Source organism: Myodes glareolus, chromosome X (assembly GCF_982192425.1).
Source record: "Myodes glareolus chromosome X, mMyoGla1.1, whole genome shotgun sequence".
Classification (NCBI taxonomy): Eukaryota; Metazoa; Chordata; class Mammalia; order Rodentia; family Cricetidae; genus Myodes; species Myodes glareolus.
In genome coordinates this window covers 23,327,237-23,348,392 of record NC_142053.1, presented here as the reverse complement: position 1 = coordinate 23,348,392, position 21,156 = coordinate 23,327,237, and the positions used below count along the sequence as shown (strand labels likewise).

The window sequence follows — 21,156 nt, the reverse complement described above, 5'->3', positions numbered from 1 at the left end:
TATGGTCCAAAGAATGATCTACCATTCCTGTGCTTTTGGTTTTCTGTGAGTGTAGGTACCATATAGAAACAGGCCAACAGGTAGATAGCAAACCATCATCAAATCAATGTTTCTAACATCTTTCAGAAATCAACTGAAGGCCTGTTAGAACTGTGATGCTGGTGTTACTGAGGGTTTGCAGATGAAGTCCTTTCTGGGGATGAGAACCCCATTACCTGTGTTCTTTACAGACATCTTCCTGTAGAATAAACAATAGAAACCTCTGTTGGAAATAAGTTTACTCGGAGCTCTTCCTTAAGGATACAGTGCCTTTATTCTTTGGCTGTTTCTTTGCTCTCTCTTCCCTGAACTAAGTGCCTAGACTGACCAAGGACAGGAGGTTTAGGAGCTTACTTTCAGACAAACATGCTTGGGTCTTAAGTAGGAAGGCCAGCCCCACCTCCACAGCCAGCTTCTCTGTGAGCTCAAACAGCATAAGATAATACACAAATACAATATATACAGGAAAGGTATTTATTCCCCTGTAAAATGGTTGCTTTTTCTAAAGTATCAGAGAAAGAATACAGTGGTATATGATGGACAAACGGAGTCCATTGATGGCAGCCTGAGTCAAAAGCGCCTGTCCTCATAACCAGTATAGATTTCTGATGAGTCTTAAACATCTCTGGAGTCTTCCTTTGGAACTGGGGATGGACAAGAAATATTTTCTCCTTTGGAAGGAGAGACTGAAAGAATATTAGTATTAAACAGTAATAAAAAGGAACATTTGGAATTGTGAAGTTTTTGGTAGAGATATCTTTTAGCATTTTACATACCAATCCCAGTTTCCACTCCTTCCCCTCCTCCAACCCCCACACCCCATCCCTTCCTCAGAGAGGGTAAGGCACTTTGCTTTGAGGAAGGTTCAAGGCCCTCCCTACTATATCTAGGCTGAAGAAGGTATCCATCCAAAGAGATAGGTTCCCCAAAGGCAAGCACAAGCAGTACGGATAAATCCTGGTGCCACTGCCAGTGGTCCCGCAGTCTGCCTCAGCCATACAACTGTCACCCACATTCAGATGGTCCAGTTTGGTTCTATACTGGATCCTTCCCAGTCCTGCTATAGGTGATGAGCTCCCATTAGCTCAGGTAAACCGTTTCAGTGGGTGTCCCCATCATGATCTTGACCTCTTTACTCATATTCTCACTCTTCCCTCTCTTTATCTGGACTTTGGGAGCTCAGTCCAGTGCTCTACTGCGAGTCTCTGCCCCTGTCTCCATCAATTGTTGGATGAAGGTTCTATGGCAACATTTAAGATAGTCATCAGTCTGACTACATGGCAAGGCAAGATCAGGCCCCCTCTCCTCTTTTGTTTAGAGTCTTAGCAGGGGTCATCCTTGTAGAGTCCTGGAATTTCTCTAGTGCCAGGTTTCTTGCTTGCCCCATGATGGCTCCCTCAATCAAAAATATTTCTGTCCTTCCTCCATCTCAATTATCCTTTTTTTTTAAGAACTGCCCTCTCCCCCTCCCCTTCTCCTTCTGCCCTCTCCCCCCCACCCAGCTCCCAATTTTGTCAGGAAATCTTGCTATTTCTCCTTCCCAGGGGGGGAAATCTATATATGTTTTTCTTAGGATTCACATTGTTACTTAGTTTTGTTAGAAATACATTAAAACACAAACTACCCCAAGCCCGATGCTGAGGCAACACTACTCAGGGATACACATCTAGATGTTGTCTCTCAAAATAAAAACAAAACAAAGGTGTTCTATGGACTGTAACATGAAGGGCCTGCTTGTTGGGGTTTCTATCCTGCCCAATACCCCACAACCAGCATGCCCCAAAGAAAATCAGAGATCTCCATAAGTTATAAAACTGATTGGTCCATTAGCTCAGCCTACTTATTAGCTCTTGTAGCTTATATTAACCCATCATTCTTATCTATGTTAGCCACATGACTCAGTACCTTTCTCAGTGGGGCAGGTCACATCTTGCTTTTTAGGCGATCTGGGCAGAACTGCGGACGGAGCTTCCTGCTTCCCAGAATACTTCTATTCTCATCGCCCCGCCTCTACTTCCTGTCTGGTTTACCTACCTATACTTTCTGCCTTGCCAATCAGCGTTTATTTAAAACATGATTGACAGAATACAGACTTCTCCCGCACTGAACTTAAAGCACTTGCCCCCTTGTCTGCCTTTATTCACCAAAGCAATCCCATGGTGGAGTGAAAATGATATTGTAGCCAATTACTTGACTAAAGTAAATCATACCACCAAGGCTAAAGAGAACTGTAAATACATGTCCTAGCTTCTTTTTCTTACTCAAGTTTTTTTCAGACAGGCAGGGTAGGGAAGAGTGCTCAAGATGAGGAAGATTCAGGAATTGTCCAGATCTATACTAACACGAGAATACATAAAACACCAATTTCTTTTCTGTGCAGCTTACCTGAAAGGGAAGGACTGGCCTAAAGGTCTTAAAAGGTCTTGGAAGATTAGGCTCCAAGCTGGGCCATCATACCATTTCCAAAGGATTTAGGAGAGACCTAGACACTAATGATACTTAAAAGAGGAGGAGCCTGCAAAGATGACCCTTGGACAAAAATACTGATATAGGAAGGCATTAGGACCACCAACTAGGATCCTCAAGTTTGGAAAAAACAAAGCACCCCTCCTAGATATAAATGTATGTTCCTGGGGCCCTTGTAGATTACTCAGTTCCCTTAGAGCAGCATGTAAGCTTTCTCATGAAATCACCATGCCCTTGGACGTGTGTGTTCCTTTTGCCTTCCTCAGTCTTGGTAAATCAGCCAGTTGCTCCCAATGGAAATTTAATGGTCATGGTGAGCTTCAGAGGAATTAATTTTTAGAGACTCCAAGCTTGGGGCTGGAGGAATAGTTCAGTTTTATCCACTGCTATTGTGGAGGGTCTGAGTTGATTTAATAATGCACACATAATTGAAAATAATAAGACTAATAAATACAAATTTTTTAATCTAAAAAGATAAAAAACCCTGATTCTCCACCCCTCCACCGCCTCTGCCTGCACCTCTGGGCAACTGTGCACTTGGTTCTGGTCGCGCTGTCCCTAGGTTACACGCGAAGACTGACTACACTAGTGCATACGGCTCTGTGCTATTCATAAATGTTTAGTACAGTCTGGGATCATTTCCCACAGCTTCAGCCTTCCTAGGGACTTCCAGAGACTTGCATGGAATACTGTATCCGAGGTGGGGGTTGTGAAACTTGTCCACAGGATGGCAGTATTGCTCCATAAACTTCAAGGAGTTGACTCTACTCCAGCCCTGCCAAGCTGAGAAAACACACACACACACACACACACACACACACACACACACACACACAAGAGAACCTTTTTTTCTCAATCTGAAAAAGGATGAGTTTATCTAAGAATTTGCCGTTTGATTTCCATTTGGTATCCATACCAAATTAGGATATGTTAGCAAATTAGATATATTAGGAAACGCTAGAATTTTATCCCAGTACCAAAACTATGGAAAAAAAAAAAAAGAATTGAGACCTAGGCACCCACTAATCTAGAACCATCTTTTCGAAGAAGTCAGTATCCACACGACCAAGCAAGCAGCAGCCTTCTATCCCAAAAGCTTCTATATATCATCAGATTTTATGGTGGTTCTGGGAACAAACCTAGAGGATCCAGACCTAGGAGGGAAGAGGAAATGCTTAACCACAGGATTACAGGATTAGAGAAAACAAATCATGGCTCTCATCCAGATTTACTTCCAAGTATTCTTCATATTCTGACCTAGGTACTAGTTAGTCCTTTGGCACCCAGGAATCAGGCTGGTATTCCGTTTTATTTTGTTTTTTTTAACTTAATTACATTGTATTTTACCTCTAAAAAGTTCTAATTTTTGGGCAGCTTCTGATGTTGATGTAAAAATCACAGCTATCATCTTAAAGGAAATAAGATATCTTTTTATTTTTAATCTTGAGCCATTCTGAGTGACCACGACCCAGTTTCACAGGCTTTTTTTTTTAAATAGTCTTATAGAACAAAGAAAGTCATAATCAAGACAACTTTCAAATATGTCCAATGCATCAGAGAAGTGGGTTTGTTGGGTCCACGGGGGTCACACAAAAATGGGGACAGACCAGGAAAGTCTAATAAAGAAGAAGCGAACTTTATTCCAGAAGCCATATTCCAGGAAAAAAATCTCCCTAGGTCACAAAATCTTATCAGCTAGCCGAGAGCACAGCCAGAGATGAATTTTTATAAGGTTGTGGCAGAGGATTGGTTTTTGAGCTCCTTTTATAGCAAGCATTAGACAACAAAAGAATTTTTGCAATCAAGGTAAAACTCAGATACAAATTGCCCTTCCTTGCAATTTCCACTAACCGTTTTTCAGTTAAACTAGTGTTTGTACTTAATTTATTGTTTTCCCTGGTATCCCTTGATAGTGTTTACCAAGGCTCTACATCTCCCCTGATACTGCCAGTTTCACAAAGCAGGGAAGGGTATGGAAAAATGCACAACCAAAAAGTCAAAAGCCATGTACATCCCATCATTTAAAAGTTAACTCAGCTCGCATCAATTTCTGGTCATGAGTCATGGAACTGTGGTCTGGTCATGGAACTGTGGTCAGGCAAGGGTCTGGGGATTAAGAAACACACAGAGACATGAGTCACTCTTGAAACAAAAATGCCAATTTTATTGTATTCCAGGACAGCTTATATAGTAGTCTCCTTGACGCCCTAGCTCTAGGGATTTTTCAGCTGTAAGCCCACAAGAAACTACTTCCCTGACATCAGGAACTCATGCTGCAAGCATAGGAAAACAAGTTGTTCACTCAGGCAGGCAAGGGGTCATAGAAAGTTCAGGGTCTGAGGGTCTGCATTCCCCAACAATCAGTTTGCCAAGCTGACCCTCAGTTTGTAGAGGGATGCTTCACTGGATGCTTCACTCTTGTAGACAAAGTAGCCATTTGTAAAGCCGAGCAACCCTTTGTTAATTGTTAATCCTTAAGAAGCTGACAGCCTGCTTTCATTTTCCTAGGCTTAAAACTTTATATTTCTTTACTTTTACATTCTTATTTCTGGAATCTACATTTTTATATTCTTATTCGTGGACCCTTCAGGTTCAAGATGGTGAGTGCTGGACTACAAAGTGTCTGTTCAAAAATAGAAAAAGCAAACTGTATCTTTCAAAAACATTTTTAAAAAGCATCAAATGGTTAAAAGTGCAACTTAATTCAGTCACCCAGATGTGTGTGCCCTGAGAGCTTTCAGTGCATATATCTACTCCATTCTTATACAATCACTATTTGTTACCATCTGTTTAGTTCTTAAAATGGATATGCATGTTTCCCAGAAACATTCAAACAAACAATCTTAAACACTGACAGACAACATAACAGCAACATAACAGATGCATAACTCAAACTCAGGCATCTCCTTAACTGTGGGTATAGACTTATATTAACATATTTCTGTATTTTAGTTGATATAATATTTTCACATATGAAAATCTCAACTATCAATTACTCATCTTCAAATTCTAAGTGAAATTTAGGATTACCTATTATATTTCTGTAAAAAAAAATGTTCATTTTAAGGCTCAAACTGAATCTACACTCTCTGTCTCCTACATACCTTAGAACATCCCCCCCTACCCCATCTATACACACACACCTACCCATGCCCTCCACACACTCCCTTCCTACACACAAACACACCCTTCCACACCTGTCATGGCCATTCCCCATAAGACTGCCTTAAGTTTTTTTGAGACAGGGTTTCTCTTGTAGCTTTGGAGCCTGTACTGAAACTAGCTCTTGTAGCCCAGGCTGGACTCGAACACACACAGATCTGTCTGCCTCTGCCTCCCGAGTGCTGGGATTAAAAGCAAAAACCACCACCACCCAGCCTGCATTAAATTCTTTGACACAAAATCTCACTCTCTAGCCCAGAAAACATCTAGACTGTGGAGAGTTTGCATTTGTCTTTTGAGTTTTTTCCAGTTCTCAAGTCCAAACTTGATAGAACACACTTTCCGTATCCCAACCTGGGATCTCCAGATCTCCAGGTTCTATGAGGAGTTGCATCAGCTTCCAGGGTATACCTGTTTTCTAGTGTAGCCCAGTCTAGAACACACTCAGCTTCAGTTTGGCAGCCAGTCCTCTTCCTGGCTGGGGCTTATGGGAAAGAAACTTTGACTGTGCTCCATCTGTTAAAACTGAGGCCTCTAGAGGGCAGTAGTGCTCTATGTAAGCTCATTGGCGCCATCTTGCATCCTCTTCTCCCGCCCATTTGGTCTGGAAAAAAAAAAGAACAAAGAGAAAGAAAAATGCCTGTCAACCATTTTGTGAGTTAGTGAGCTAGCTTACAAAGCCACCATTTTACTTTTGCTTTTCCTAATCCAAGCCAAAGAACGAAAACCACCTATCATCATCTTTTGCCTAGATAAATTCTCTCTCCATTGCTGTGCATTCAGGCATAATTAACTCGGTGATATTTATCCAGTAAGGAAAAAGTAAAAGGAAAGCACTTGAACCCTGGGAACATCTGTAAACAAAATCACAAATCCAAGAGCTTTTTACTTGTTCCTTTATGTATATTCAAGCACTTCCAGTCTTCCAGTGATCGTGTGCCCCCACACACACACACACCTGGTCAGTTTGTGGTACTGAGCCTGGAAGAATTAATCTAGGCCCTTTATTAATTTAAAGAAACAGTCTTACAATCAAGTCTCACCAATGAGTTACATCAGCAACCCTTGATTTTTACATCTTTATTCCCTTTTTGATACTGAGGATTGAGTCTAGTGCCTCTAACAAAACAATCAAATACTCTACCACAGAGATACACACTCAGCCCTTTTTCTTTTGAAACAGATATATGTAAAGATTAGGTGGAATGCCAGACCCAGACAAGAGCTGGGACTTATTTATCCCTAAATTAGTTCAGGTGAACCTCAAATTATAAGGACTCAACTATTTTAACCTCCCTAAGTGCTGAGATGACATGTTTATGCCACCATGTCAACATAAACTACACAACTACCATCTTTTTCTTTTTTCCCCAAGACAGGGTTTCTCTGTATCTATGGAGCCTGTCCTGGAACTAGCTCTTGTAGACCAGGCTGGCCTCAAACTCAAGGAGATCGGCCTGGTTCTACTACCCAAGTGCTGGGATTAGAGATGTGACCAGCACTGCCCAGCTCTGACACACAACTCCCATCTTAAAGGGAACAAGAGATAGTTTTTTTCTGGAGCCATTCTGAGTGACAGTGGCCTGTGAACATAGATTTGAGTTTGTTCCAGATTCTATGTTCCAACGTGGAAGCAGTTTCACAGGATTTTTATAGTTTTACAGAACAAAATCATAAATCAAGGCAAGTATGAAAAAGCCTTCAACAAAATACAACATCCCTTCATGATAAAGATCTTGGAGAGATCAGAGATACAAGAAACATACCTAAACATAATAAACGCAATATACAGCAAACCAATAGCCAACATCAAACTAAATGGAAACTCCTAGCGATCCCACTGAAATCAGCAACAAGACAAGGTTGTCCACTCTCTCTTGAGGTCCTAGCTAGAGTAGAGCAATAAGACAACAAAAGGAGATCAAGGGAATACAAATCAGAAAAGTCAAACTCTCACTATTCACAGTCGATATGATAGTATATTTCGGTGATCCCAAAAATTCTACCAAGGAACTTGTACAACTCATCAACAGCTTCTGTAATGTAGCAGGACACAAGATTAACTAAAAAAAACAAAAAACAAAAAAACATAACAATAGCCTACCTTTATACAGATGATAAATGGACCAAGAAAGAAATCAGAAACATCATGCCTCACAATAGCCACAAACATAGCATAACATAAAATACCTTGGGCTAACACCAACCAAACAAGAGAAAGACCACTATGACAAGAACTTTAAAACTTTAAAGGAAAAAAAAAAATGAAGAGATGGAAAGATCTCCCATGCTCTTGGGTATATAGAATTAACACAGTAAAAAGTGGCAATCTTACCAAAAGCAATCTATAGTCAAAATTCTACACAGACCTTGAAAGAACAATACTCAGCTTCATATAGAAAAGCAAAAAACCCAGGATAGTCAAAACAATCCTGTATAATAAAGAAACTTCTGGAGGCATCACAACCCGGCTTCAAACTCTACTTCAGAGCTACAGTACTGAAAACAGACTGGTATCAGCATAAAAACAAACAGGAGGGCCAATAGAACCGAATAGAAAACCCGGATATTAATCCATATACTTTCGAACACCTGATTTTTGACAAAGAAGCACAAAAACATAAAATAGAAAGAAGAAAGTATATTTAACAAATGGTGCTGGCATAACTGGATATCAACATGTAGAAGAATGAAAATAAATGCATATCTATCACCATGCACAAAACTCAAGTCCAAATGGATCAAAGACCTCAACATAAAGCTAGCCACACTGAACCTTATAGAAGAGAAAGTGGGAAGTACATTTGAATGCATTGGCACAGGAGACCACTTCCTAAATATAATCCCAGCAGCACAGACACTAAGAGAAACAATTAATAAATGGGACCTCCTGAAACTGAAAAGCTTCTGTAAAGCAAAGGACACTGTCATGAAGACAAAAAGGCAACCTACTGATTGGGAGAAGATCTTCACCAACCCCACATTAGACAGAGGGCTGGTCTAAAAATATATACAAAGAACTCAAGAAACCATCAAAAGAACAAATAATCGAATAAAAAAAATAGGGTACAGACCTAAACAGAGAACTCTCAATAGATGAATCCCAAATGACTGAAAGACACTCAAACAATTCTGAGATTCTATCTTACACCTGTAAGAATGGCCAAGATTAAAATCACTGATGACACATTATGCTGGAGAATATTGGGGTAAAAGGAACTCTCCTGCATTGCTGGTGGGAGTGTACAGGTACTTTGGAAATTTCAGTTTGGCAGTTTCTCAGAAAATTAGGAAATAAGCTTCCTCAAGACCCAGCAATACAGTTTGCAGGCAGATGGATGAAGCTAGAAAACATCATATTGTGTGAGGTAACCCAGATCCAGAAAGAGCATATGTATTCACTAATAAGTGGCTTTTAGAGATAAAGCAAGAATAACAACCTACAAACCACAATCCCAGAGAACCTAGGCAACAATGAGAACCTTAAGATAGACATATATGGATCTAATCTACATGGAACGTAGAAAAAGAAAAGATCTCCTGAGTAAGTTGGGAACGTGGGGACCATAGGAGAGGGTCAAAAGGAAGGGGAGAGGGAGGGAAGGGAGGTTAAATTTGTTTCTAAACCCCTCTTTATTGTGTGAGAATTAAAGCAAATAAATATTGCATAACCTTTAAGGACACCATTAAGTACATAAAACGGGTGAAAATGAACAGTTTAAACAAGGAAATAGGAATATTCTACATAACACAAGAAAAAGAGTTGGAAGAGAATGACTACAGTTATGCCTTAGATTGATTTCACATGCAAAATAAGACAAAAATAAATACTACTAAAACTATTGCAACATAGGAAAACTAAGGGCAGTCAGAATTGAGGCTCAAAACCAGGCCTTAGGGCATAAAACCCAATTATTGGACCACTTCTGAAGAGCCATTGGTCTGCATGGATTCATGTCATATTACTTTCCTTCTGAAGCTCAGGGAAAACAGTACCGAAAATTTTAATAATGCTAAGAAGCTGAAAAGGTGAAAAAGAATGAAATGGGAAACATCTTCCATAAAAGAAGAGAAACATTCCTACAGCCTTGGCTAAATTTGACCTTCAATTTAGATAAATGCAGAAAACAAGACATAATCTTCAGAGCTAGGCAAAACTCCAGGCAGACATCTTTTATGGGACCTTTGTGTCAGGGTAGCGTTTTTCCAAACAGAAAAGGCGGGGAAATAAGCACTCACTAGCTTTTTCATTGAGCTCTACTGCCATCATCCGGATGGAGTTTCACAACTCACAGCACCACTGAACTTCCTTCCCATGATTCTTAGCCATGATGGAAGATGGAGATTACAAAACAGCTAGAACTGTAGATGCCTCGTTGGCCTTTCTCATCTTCTCAGGCCCCAACAGAAATAAACCATTCGTTTTCACACCAGAACATGAAGAAGGAAGCAGCATCCTGCCCTAAGACACAAGATAGTTGATTCAGCAGAGCAGTGCAAACCCCACCCCTCCACTTCCTGTTCCTGGACTACATGACAGTATCTGGGCCCTCAGTCACTAGGGTCTACATTAAGACTCTGAAGGATCCCATGATTCTAGTCAGCCTTCACAAAGAAAAAGTAGAGTACGGAAGGAGGCTCCACTTGGCCATTTGAGAATCATTTTGACCCCAACTTTCAAAAATGGCCAGAAATAGGCTCGAGGAAGCGGTGTGTGCATGCGCAAGGATAAAGGAAACACATTCCACATGATGGCACTGTTGTCACACTGGAAATAAGGAAACAGTCGTGCACTGCTCTGCTCCCGCCCTTCCTTTCTGAAAAAAAAAGAAACCTACAAAAAGAGACGCAGAGTCCAGCAACTGTGGCAGCTCTGCCTTCTTCCTCCACAGAGAGCAAAAGTGATTTACCTACACTTTTAATTTTATCCTAGCTCCACAGCTAGGAGCGCTCTTCCCTCATCAGAAAGCACCATCGAAACACTAAAGTAGGGAAGAAGGAAAGTACATGGAAACTGATGGAAGCAGGAGGGAAAGGGAGAGGAGATGGGGAGCCGAGGCACCCACCTTCTCAGGTATCCCCTGTTTAGAAGCAGTCAGTGGACAGTCAGTGATTGAGCCTTGAGTTTCCTCTTCTCCAGCCGCATTCTACGTCCAGTGCCTAGGCTGGTGTAGGATTGTCTTGTGCTCGAGGTTAAATCTTAGGCTCCAGTTCTAGGTAGAATAAGAAAATGCAGCCAGTCAATCAAGTCAATCAAGAACCAGCCAGGAAAGCTGGTTCCCTGCCAGATTCACTTCACAGATTCCCTGGGAAGCAGCTCACATCCTGATCCAGGCAACAGGACTTGGGTGTCCAGCTGAAGGTTGCCCAACCCCTGTGATACCTAGCTAGGCCTCAACGTTTAATGCTCTATAGTGTTGGAGTGACTATACCAATATACTATATGACTACCACTCAGACAGATCACAGAATTGGATCTATAAACTTTTGTCCTATATATAAAACTAAGAATATAATACATTTCCATCTAAATTGGACCATGTTATACATAGCTACTCATACCTTTATTTTTGGGAAACCTTTGGAGGTGACAGTTTTAATCTCAATGTACACATGGATATCAAGGAAAGTAGGGAGAAAAAATGAAAATGACAATGTGCAGTACTTTAAGAAGAACATTCTCAAATTTTTTTAACTGAAGTTTTCTTCAAAACCATACAAAGTTTGAAAGACCTTAATTGTAAATCTTTTATCTTAAGTCGCCTCCTCAAAGTAGTAAGTAGGTTTGTTTCCTATCATTGAGCATGCCACATCACATCCAATTCCCTGCCCCAGCCTCTTAGGTGGGGCCTGTCTCTCCTTAGGAAGTCTTCCCTTGAGGGATAAGACCACTGAAGATCAGTGCCTTACTCAGTCAACATCAGAGAAGCTGCTTTCTGCAGCATATGCGAACAAAAACAGAGACCAACAGTCATACAATATGCAGCAAGTGACAGCCTTTAACATACTCACAAGAAAGAAATAAAGAGAGAAAGAAAGAAGGAAAGAAAGAAAGAAGGAAGGAAGGAAGGAAGGAAGGAAGGAAAGAAAGAAAGAAAGAAAGAAAGAAAGAAAGAAAGAAAGAAAGAAAGAAAGAAAGAAAGAAAGGAGAAAAAGAACAAAGTCTCCATGAAATCCTTACCCCCCACCAGGGCTCAGGAGCTTTTCATAAGAGAAGATTGATGGAGATAAGCAAAATATTCATCAGTATGGTTATGGGCCAAGGCCGATTCAGGCACCCTCTCCTCTGTCCAGAGAACAATCTGGGGATCTCTCCTTGGACCTGGGATCCCATATATAATCAAGTCTCCTGTAATCCCAAAAATGACTCCCTTAGTTGAACTATATTCTTCCCTGATCCCATATTCAGTCTGTTTGGATTCTCACCTTCCTGGACCTGGAGGGAGGGGGAGGAGCTTGAACTTCCCACAAGGCAGGAAACCCTGTCTGCCCTTAGGGACGAAGAGGGAGGAGGAGAGGGAGTGGGGGGAGTGGGAGGGTGTTGGGAGGTGGGGCGGAAATGGAAACTTTTATAATTTAATAAAATTACTTTAAAAAAAAAAGAAGATTGATGGAGTGGTTTAAGAGTCAGAGGGGATGGAGGACGCCACTAAGGCCTTCTGGCCACAACATGGCTCAAACACATATCAACTCAGTTGACAGAGCCAGTTGGAAATGCAAAATTAGCTTTTCTCAAGGGAATCACACTGGAGAAACAAACATTAAGGCCTGGGCCCCATGCCTAGCAGTAGATGGCCAATACAAAATGAACTCAATGTCAGATTTGGAGGTTCTTTGTCTCATAATAATATTAGGGCATTTAAAGCACACACACACACACACACACACACACACACACACACACACATTACACATTCTGTTTTATGTATTATGTCTTCCTGTTTTGGGATTTCATGGGATTCTTGTGTGTGCACATGTGTGTCTCTGTGTCTCTTAAGTTTTCCTTAGCTCCTTTTCTTTTTCAATTGTTTTGTCATATCCATTGCCTGTTTAGTTATTTTATTACTATTCTTTAGATGCTTGTTTTCTAATAAGATCCTATAATATATAAAACTACCTGATGTTGGAGTTATAGAAGTATATGCAGTTCAGTAATAAATAATATGTGAATGAAATATGAAGATTTGACTACAGGTACTAGAATTAGGCTTCAGAAATAGCAATTTTCTCTTAAAAACGTGGACTCTGAAGCACGTGGGCAACATCAAACCATTGAAAACATGTGAAGTGTAGAGATAATTTTCTTGGTCTCAAGAATGGTTTCTCAGACCAGCAGTGGTGGTGGTGGTGTTGGTGCAGGCCTTTAATTCCAGTACTTGGGAGGCTGAGGCCAGGGGATCTCTGTGACTTCAAAAGCAGCCTGGTCTACTAGGTGAGTTCCAGGACACTTAGAATTTTTATACAGAGTAACCCTGTCTCAAAACAAAACCCAAATAATAATGACAACAACAATTATTATTATTATTATTATTATTGGACATTTTCAAAGACAGAAAACATTCAGTAAAATGATTAATAAAATAATTCCAGCAAAATAAATAGATTTCATTTCTGTTGCTGTTGTTTTGTTTGCCAAGACATGGGTTCTGTGTAGTCCTGGCTATCCCAGAACTCATTCTGTAGACCAGGCTGGCCTAGGACTCACAGATCCTCCTGCCTCTGCCTCCTCAGTGCTGAGATTAATGGCTTGTGTCACCAGTACCAGGCATGTGCCACCAGAAGCCCTGCTAAAAGATCTCATAATTACCATTAATTCTTTTTTACAATTCCATCCTCCTAAATAAGGTTTACTTCCATGAATTTATCTCTCAAAATTAAGAACTGGGTAATTTCCAATAGCATAAACTATGTATGCATTACCCTCTGCCAAGTAGTAGTGATTGAAAGTCAGTGGCCTAGGGCGAGCTGTGAAAGGAATGAACCCTTCAACTATATCCATTGCACTGCACAGATTAACATAATTCCTTGATTCCAAATCTCCTAGCATAATCTTAGTGTGTAAAACCTAAAAAAAGTAATGGGACCAAAATTGTAAGAACATCATAAGTATCTAGAACTGGTAAAATCGAGGGGTTATAAAGATGGAAATGGGAAATATTCTCTATAACAAAATGAGTTCTAAGTTCTTTCCTAAATTTAGATCTCAGCTTCGCAAAATGCAGAAAACTAGATATACTCACAAATACTTCTCAAAGTGCTCAGAGCTGGGCAAAACACAGGCCAGCCATCTTTTCTGGGGCCTTTGTCTCTAGGTGGCATTTTTTTCAGACAGGAAAGGCGGGAGATAAATGCTCACTAGTTCCTTCATGGAGCTCTACCGCCATCATCAGGATGGAGTTTCACAACTCATAATGCCTCTGAGTTTCGTTCCCATGATTCCTCGCCATGGCGGGCAATGGCGGTTGCAGACAATTACAACAATTGTAGGTGCCCATTCGAGTTCCAAGACTTCTATTCAGGCCCCAACCGAAACATGGACAGTAGAGTTTTCTCACTTATTTGTCAGAACCTGGAGAACGGGACCCTTCCAGCCCTAGGACACCAGCTGATAGATTACTATTGAAAGGGGAGTATCGCAAACCCCGCCCCACCACTTCCTGTTCCTGGACCTCAGGACAGCTGTGCACTAGTAACTGGGGCCAAGGACACTAAGGTCTACATAAAGACTCTGAGGATCCCAAGACTCCAGCCTGCCTACATTAAAGAGGCGAGGCGAGGCCATTGGAGACTCATGCTGTCCTTTCCAGAATGGCTAGAAATGGGCTTGAGGAAGCAGTGCCTGTATGCGCAAGGATAAAGGAAACACATTCCACATGATGGCACTAGTGTCCCACTGCAAAGAGGGCAACAGTCGTGCACGGCTCTGCTCCCACCTTTCCAGTCTGAAAAAAAATACAAAAGGGACTGCTGTGAAATAGTTGTTTGTTCTTTCTCTTTCTTCCTCCTTTTGTTTAAAGAATCTCCCTGACTACCCAGACCTACCTGGCCACCCCATAGTACACTACTCTGCCTGAATCTAACACAGAACTCAGGCTCCGACTGCCCTAGCTCCTGCTTCCTTGCAATCCACCTAAAGAAAAGGTTTCATTCAGTGCTCCTTGCCTTCTCCAGATGGCTTTTTGTTATTCATCTGTGTGTTTCTGCCCAGAAGTTTATGTTCTAGGCTTTGCTGTGGTCAAAATTAAGAGAGACATTCCAAACACAGCAGGAAAAGAATGCTCTGAGACTTCTACATTCAGTGGCACGAGGAAGGCAGCTCTATTACTACTACAGATATATTTGCAAGGGATCCCTTTTCTAGACTCAGTAATCCTTACTGTACCTAACATGGGCTGATATATTTCCATTTATACTCTTCATAGAAATCAATGTGAACTTATTGTCAAAAATGTAAACTGAACTCTTCAATCCCACTAAATTCTTTTCGCCTTTCTTTATTTTATTTTAAAGGAGTTCTCAGTTCAGGCTGATCCCATGTAGCATAGCATGACCTTAAACTTCTGGTGTTTCTTCCCTGGCCTTCTAGTGCTGAGTTTACTGGCTGGCTCCACTGTTTATGGGGTGCCTAGTATCAAATACAAGGCCTCATGCATGTGAGGCAAGTCTCTACCCATAGCTTCAAGAGTTCACTTTCAGCATTTGTTAAACTCTGTTGCCTCTTTTAAGAAGTACACTTGTACATAGATTTGTAAAAATAAGGCAGTTAAAGGGAAATACTAAAATGGAAAGGATCGTATTAAAATAAGCACTCAAAAAGTCTCTACTTCCATTTCTTTTGTGGCAGTCATGACAAAGTCTAAGATTTTAGTAGAAAATAGCCCCAGACTACTCAATCAGGACATGTAACTGCTTCAATAATTAGAATATCTAGAGAATACTAGCATACACAGGTTCTCTGAGGCCCAATGGCCTTGTCCAGGCCAGTACAGCAGGAACCTGGAATGGTGCTGTCAGCATTGAAGCTATTATTTCATGGCGGTGTAGAGTCCTACCTAGGTGCAGAGCCACTGCTTGAAGGACAAGCTTACCTTAACTGTGAACTGGCACCCTGGATGTTCTACATAAGCACAAACCTTGGGCTTAGCTTACCACTTCCCCACTATGCATGAGTTCTTAAATCAGTCCCACTCTGTTCCTACATGGGTATGTACATTCCACTGCGCAGTTCAAGCTCATCCAATTCTTGGATCCTGTCTAAAATGAAGAGGGAACTTTAGGTCCTCTAAGATCAGATTTAGCTACGAGTTGGCATAACCTTCTCTTTTACCAGGTTATCTTCACAGGCCACACTCTAGTCCACCACTATTTTTCACAGTCTGTGTTGAATTGTTTATAATCCAGCTTGAAGTTAAGATAATAGAAAAGACAGTTTTATTAAGATATAATATTTAAATACAATGAGTTTTTACCTGCAGATGAGTCAATAAAGTCATTAGAAAGACTATTTTTACTTCTCTAATAACTAGAGGAATCAGATGTCCATAACCAACATCAAATCACTAAAAACATATTTTATTTTTCAGTGAATTCTCTTGGCCTCTAATATGGATTCACACACACATAGAAAACACTCAGTAAAACATTAATAACATTATTAAAGTAAAATAATTATATCTCATTGTTTTCTACAATACCATTCTAATGATATTATGAGTGAAAATAGCTACCATGGATACTTCTTCAAATATTAGAAATCAGTAATTTTCTGTTGCATGAACTATACAGAAACTAGCTTCCCACCCCACCACCACCCCAGTCTAGGAAAGGGAAACCAAGCATTCAACACATCATTTATAGCCACTGCCCTGCACATGCCAACTTCAAGGGACTTTGCTTCTAAACCTCATAGAACATCCTTACTGTATAAAAATTACAGAAAATAAATACTATCAAAAATTTAAATACCGCTAGGTGCCTAGTCTAAACAAAAGGACAGTTATAAAACAATTATAAAGGACAGGTTAAATGTGCTACGGAACAGAGGTTGAACAGTTCCATTACCTTTGCTAGGTTAAGGCCTCAGTTTAGCTTCATCTGAAAATCAAAACAAAATACTTTGCAAATGACTCAGAGCTAGGCAAACCTAAAGGCATCCATCTTTTCTGAGCCCTTTGTCTCTGGGTGGCGGTTTTTTCATACAGGAAGGGCGGGAGACCAGCGCTCACTAGCTCCTTCATGGAGCTCTACTGCCATCATCAGGATGGAGTTTCACAACTCACAACGCCACTGAGCTAAGCTTTCTTCCCATGATTCTTAGCCTTAGCGGAAGATGGCGACTGAAGACAACTACAATAACTGTAGGTACCTACTTGGTTTTCTGTGACTTCTACCAGAACCTAGAGAGGGAGGCGGCTTCCTGCCTTAATACACAAGCTAATAGATTCCTTTTGCAAGCTGAGTAGTGCAAACCCCGCCCCTCCATGTCCTGTTACTGGATCGCATGACATCTGTGCACTAGTAACTGGGCCCTAGGACACTAAGGTCTACATTAAGACTCTGAAGGATCCCAAGACTCCAGTATGCCTACATGACAAAAGGAGAAAACGGAAGGAGGCAAGGCTCGGCCATTGGAGAATCTTTTTGACCCTCACTTTCAAATACGATTCAATATAGGCTTGAGGGAGCAGTCCGTGCATGCACAAGGATAAACGGAACACATTCCACATGATGGCACTGTTGTCACACTGAAAAACATGCATTGCTCTGTCCCGCCTTTCCTATTTGAAAAAAACTACAATACAAAAAAACAAAAAGCAAAAAACAAAACAGAGTCCAGTAAATGTGTCAGCCCTGCCTTCTTCCTCCAGAGAAAGAAAAAGTGATTTACTGACAGCTTAGGCTACATTTTAGTTTTATCTGAGCACCACAGCTAGTAGCTCTGTTCCTTCATCAGAAACCACATCAAAACACTAAAGACAAAAATCCAATCCAATATATGTGTCCCTCCAAATTCTATAGAACATTAAACCTTGAGGCCTAGCTAGGTCAACACAGGGAGAGAAACCAGGGAAGAAGGAAAGTACATGGAAACTGATGGAAGCAGGAGGGAAAGGGAGAGGAGATGGGGAGCTGAGGCACCCACCTTCTCAGGTATCCCCTGTTTAGAAGCAGTCAGTGGACAGTCAGTGATTGAGCCTTGAGTTTCCTCTTCTCCAGCCGCATTCTACGTCCAGTGCCTAGGCTGGTGTAGGATTGTCTTGTGCTCGAGGTTAAATCTTAGGCTCCAGTTCTAGGTAGAATAAGAAAATGCAGCCAGTCAATCAAGTCAATCAAGAACCAGCCAGGAAAGCTGGTTCCCTGCCAGATTCACTTCACAGATTCCCTGGGAAGCAGCTCACATCCTGATGCAGGCGACAGGACTTGGGTGTCCGGGTGAAGGTTGGCCACTCCCTGTGATACCTAGCTAGGCCTCAACGTTTAATGCTCTATAATATTGGAGGGACACATATATTGGAAGGATGATAAGTACCGCTCAGACAGATCAGAGTTGGATCTATAAAGTTTTGTCCTATAAATAACACTAAATATCTAATAAATTTCCATCTAAATTGGACTATGTTATGCATAGCTCCTTAAGGGAAACCTTTGGAGGTTACAGTTTTAATGTCAATGTAAGCATAGTTATCAAGGGAAGTTGGGAGAAAAACTGTAAAATGAAATTATGCACACCAAGTTTTAAGTAGAACATTCTCAAAAGACATTTTTTAACTAATATTTTTCAGTATGGATTTATGAGAAGTTTTCCTAAAAGCCATACAAAGGTTGAAAGGCCAGTTATGTTGATGCAAGCATCTCTGAATCTTTTATCTTAAGTTAAGTCGCCCCCTCAAAGTAGTAAGTGGGTTTGTTTCCTACCACTGAGCAGGCCACATCTCATCTAATTCCCTGCCCCAGCCTCATAGGTGGGGCCTGTCTCTCCTTAGGAAGTCTTCCCTTGAGGGATAAGACCACTGAAGAAGAGCAAAGGATACACTGGGAAGGAAGACGTCAAGGTACCTTTAATTGTAGATGACGACAGTAGACAGAAGTCATCCTGAAAATTCCACTAGGAACGCCTAGACCTGATAAACGCTTTAAGCAAAGTGGTTATATATAACTTACACTCACAAAAATAAGTAGTAATAAATGAATCTCAGGTGCCTAGGGCATGCTAAGTAAGCAAGGAACCCCTCATGTATATCTGTTGCACTGTATGGGGTAACATAATTTTTAGCTTCTCGGTTTCCTAACATAACTTTATTGTGTAAAACCTACAACAAACTAATGGGACCAAAATTTTAAGAGCAGCTTAGGTATCTGGCATGGGTAAGAATAAAAAGAGTTACAAAGAAGGAAACAGAACAGAAAGAGTCCTGCGACCTCTTAGGTCTCAGTTTGAATAAATGTGGAAAACAAGCCACACACCCACACCCACACCAAAATGACTTTCACAGCACTTAGAGATGGGCAAAACTCCAGGCAGCTCTGTCTTATGGGCCTTTGTTCCTTGGTGGTGTTTTATTCTTTTCCAGACAGGAAGGGCGGTAGACAGGCACCCACTAGCTCTTTCATGGAGCTCTACTGCCATCATCCGGATGGAGATTCACAACTCACAGAGCCACTGAACTTCCTTCCCATGATTCTTAGCCATGGCAGAAGATGGCGATTGCAGAAAGCTAAAACTGTGGGTGCCCACTTGGGTTTCCATGACTTCTATTCAGGCCCCAACAGAAATATGGAGTTTTCTCAACTACTCAGAACCTGGAGAATGGGCGCCTTCCAGCCCTAGGACACCAGCTAGTTGATTCCTATTGCGAGCTGAGCAGTGCAAACCCTGCCCCCCACTTCCTGTTCCCGGACCTCAGGACAGCTGTGCACTTGATACTAGTTTCTCAGTAAATAGAGAGCTTTCTTATCAGCACCTGGAGAGTGTGGCACACAGAGAGGACCAAAAGCTGCCTGCACATAGTGACTCTGCTTTCTTGCTTTCGCCTCAGGCCACAACTGAAACATGGTTTATAGAACTTCCTTATCAGAACCTAGGTAATGAGGTGACTGGCAGATGCCTGGACATAGAGACACCAGAAGATGGGGGTGGCGCTTACAGCCACCTCGAACCATGGGTTTCTAGTTGTGCGACCTTAAGTTTCCCTCAGGTCCTAACGGTGTTTTCTCATTAGACTCTAGAGTGAGACTTTGTACCTTAGGACATCAGCTAATGGACTGACATTACAAGCTAAGCATTTTGCTTGTAATGGCCTGTCCTGTCCCTTTAAGAGATTAGCCCTCTCTGTCCACAGCAGAGGCAGGCAGATCTTCCTTCTGCTTCCAGTCTGAGCCCCTTCCTTTCTGTCTCTTGGCTTCTGCCTTGCTCCCATCTCCCCACTTCTCCCCTCTTGTTTTTTTCTGCATGTCTGTCTGTGTGTGTGTGTGTGTGTGTGTGTGTGTGTGTGCTCTTCCCCCTTCTCCCCTTTGCCTTCCCTTCCATAACCCACAAAATAAATATCCAACCTCACTCTGCATGACGGGCCTATCAATCTCAGCTTCTCTATCACACAGTCTGCTGCCCACTTCCGCCACTCAGGGACCTGCAGCATTTTAATGAAACCGTTACAGTACTGCCTATAAATGCCAATCAGATAACAGTCTCTTATTTACTGTTCTATTTTATGAAGAGCCGCAAGGAAGCATTTAACTGGAGGCTTACTTATGATTTTGAAGGGTATATCTATGACCATCATGGCGGGAAGCACAGCAGCAAGAGCGTTGCCGCAACAGTAGCTGAGAACAACGATTCTAGCAATTTCTTTCACTGTGCGCACTCATGATTCCATCCCCCACTCCACTACCATAGGCAGGGTTTGTCTGTGTAGTTCTGGCTGTCCTGATTCCTGCTCTGTAGACCAGGCTGGCCTCAAAACTCACAGAGATCTTCCTCCGATTAAAGGCCTGTGTCACCTCTTACTTGACCTAAACTTTCATTATCTGTTGAAATGATCATTTTAAATATTTTTTGTGCATGGATTCAGAAAATAAGTTCTTTTAGAGAGAACATACAAAGATTCAGGGATCATTTAAAAATAAGCAATCGCAAGGCATCTACTACTATCGATTTTGATGCACCCAGGACCAATTAAAAGATTCTTAAAGAAAGCAGCACCAAAGTATTCTTACAGCACAGGTAACCGCTCCGTTAAATATAGCACCTAGACTGAATGAGAATACAGGTTCTAAGGTCTTAGAGGAATTCAGGAAAGTCCAATATTGAACACCAGCTTCTCTATGCCTCTACAGACCTTACTCTGAAGAGAAGGCAGGAAGCAAGAATGGCACTGTCTGTGTTGAAACTCTGTCCTCATGGGGGCAGTGCTGTTCTATGTGCGCATGAAAGCGCCATTTTGACACATTTTCTCCCGCCCTTCTGGTTTGAAAAAAATGGCAAAGAAATAT

General features: G+C 41.4%; 1 protein-coding gene and 1 long non-coding RNA gene across 5 annotated transcripts in view; one reads left to right on the top strand and one right to left on the bottom strand.

The window, feature by feature from the left end:
• The window catches only part of LOC146889227 (uncharacterized), a 79,839-nt gene that overhangs the window by 17,233 nt on the left and 41,450 nt on the right, over positions 1-21,156 (top strand). The window lies entirely within an intron of this gene.
• Positions 4,643-21,156, bottom strand: part of LOC125410692 (uncharacterized) — a 54,433-nt gene continuing 37,919 nt past the window's right edge. For 2 of the 3 annotated variants that reach the window (XR_015737090.1, XR_015737092.1), the window contains 3 exons: positions 17,810-17,956; positions 10,734-10,880; positions 4,643-6,271 (listed from right to left, as the gene is read on the bottom strand). This is a non-coding gene — a long non-coding RNA (uncharacterized LOC125410692). Of the gene's footprint in view, positions 6,272-9,906; positions 10,130-10,733; positions 10,881-17,809; positions 17,957-21,156 lie in introns of all 3 variants that reach the window. The other variant, XR_015737091.1, reaches the window with a different exon arrangement.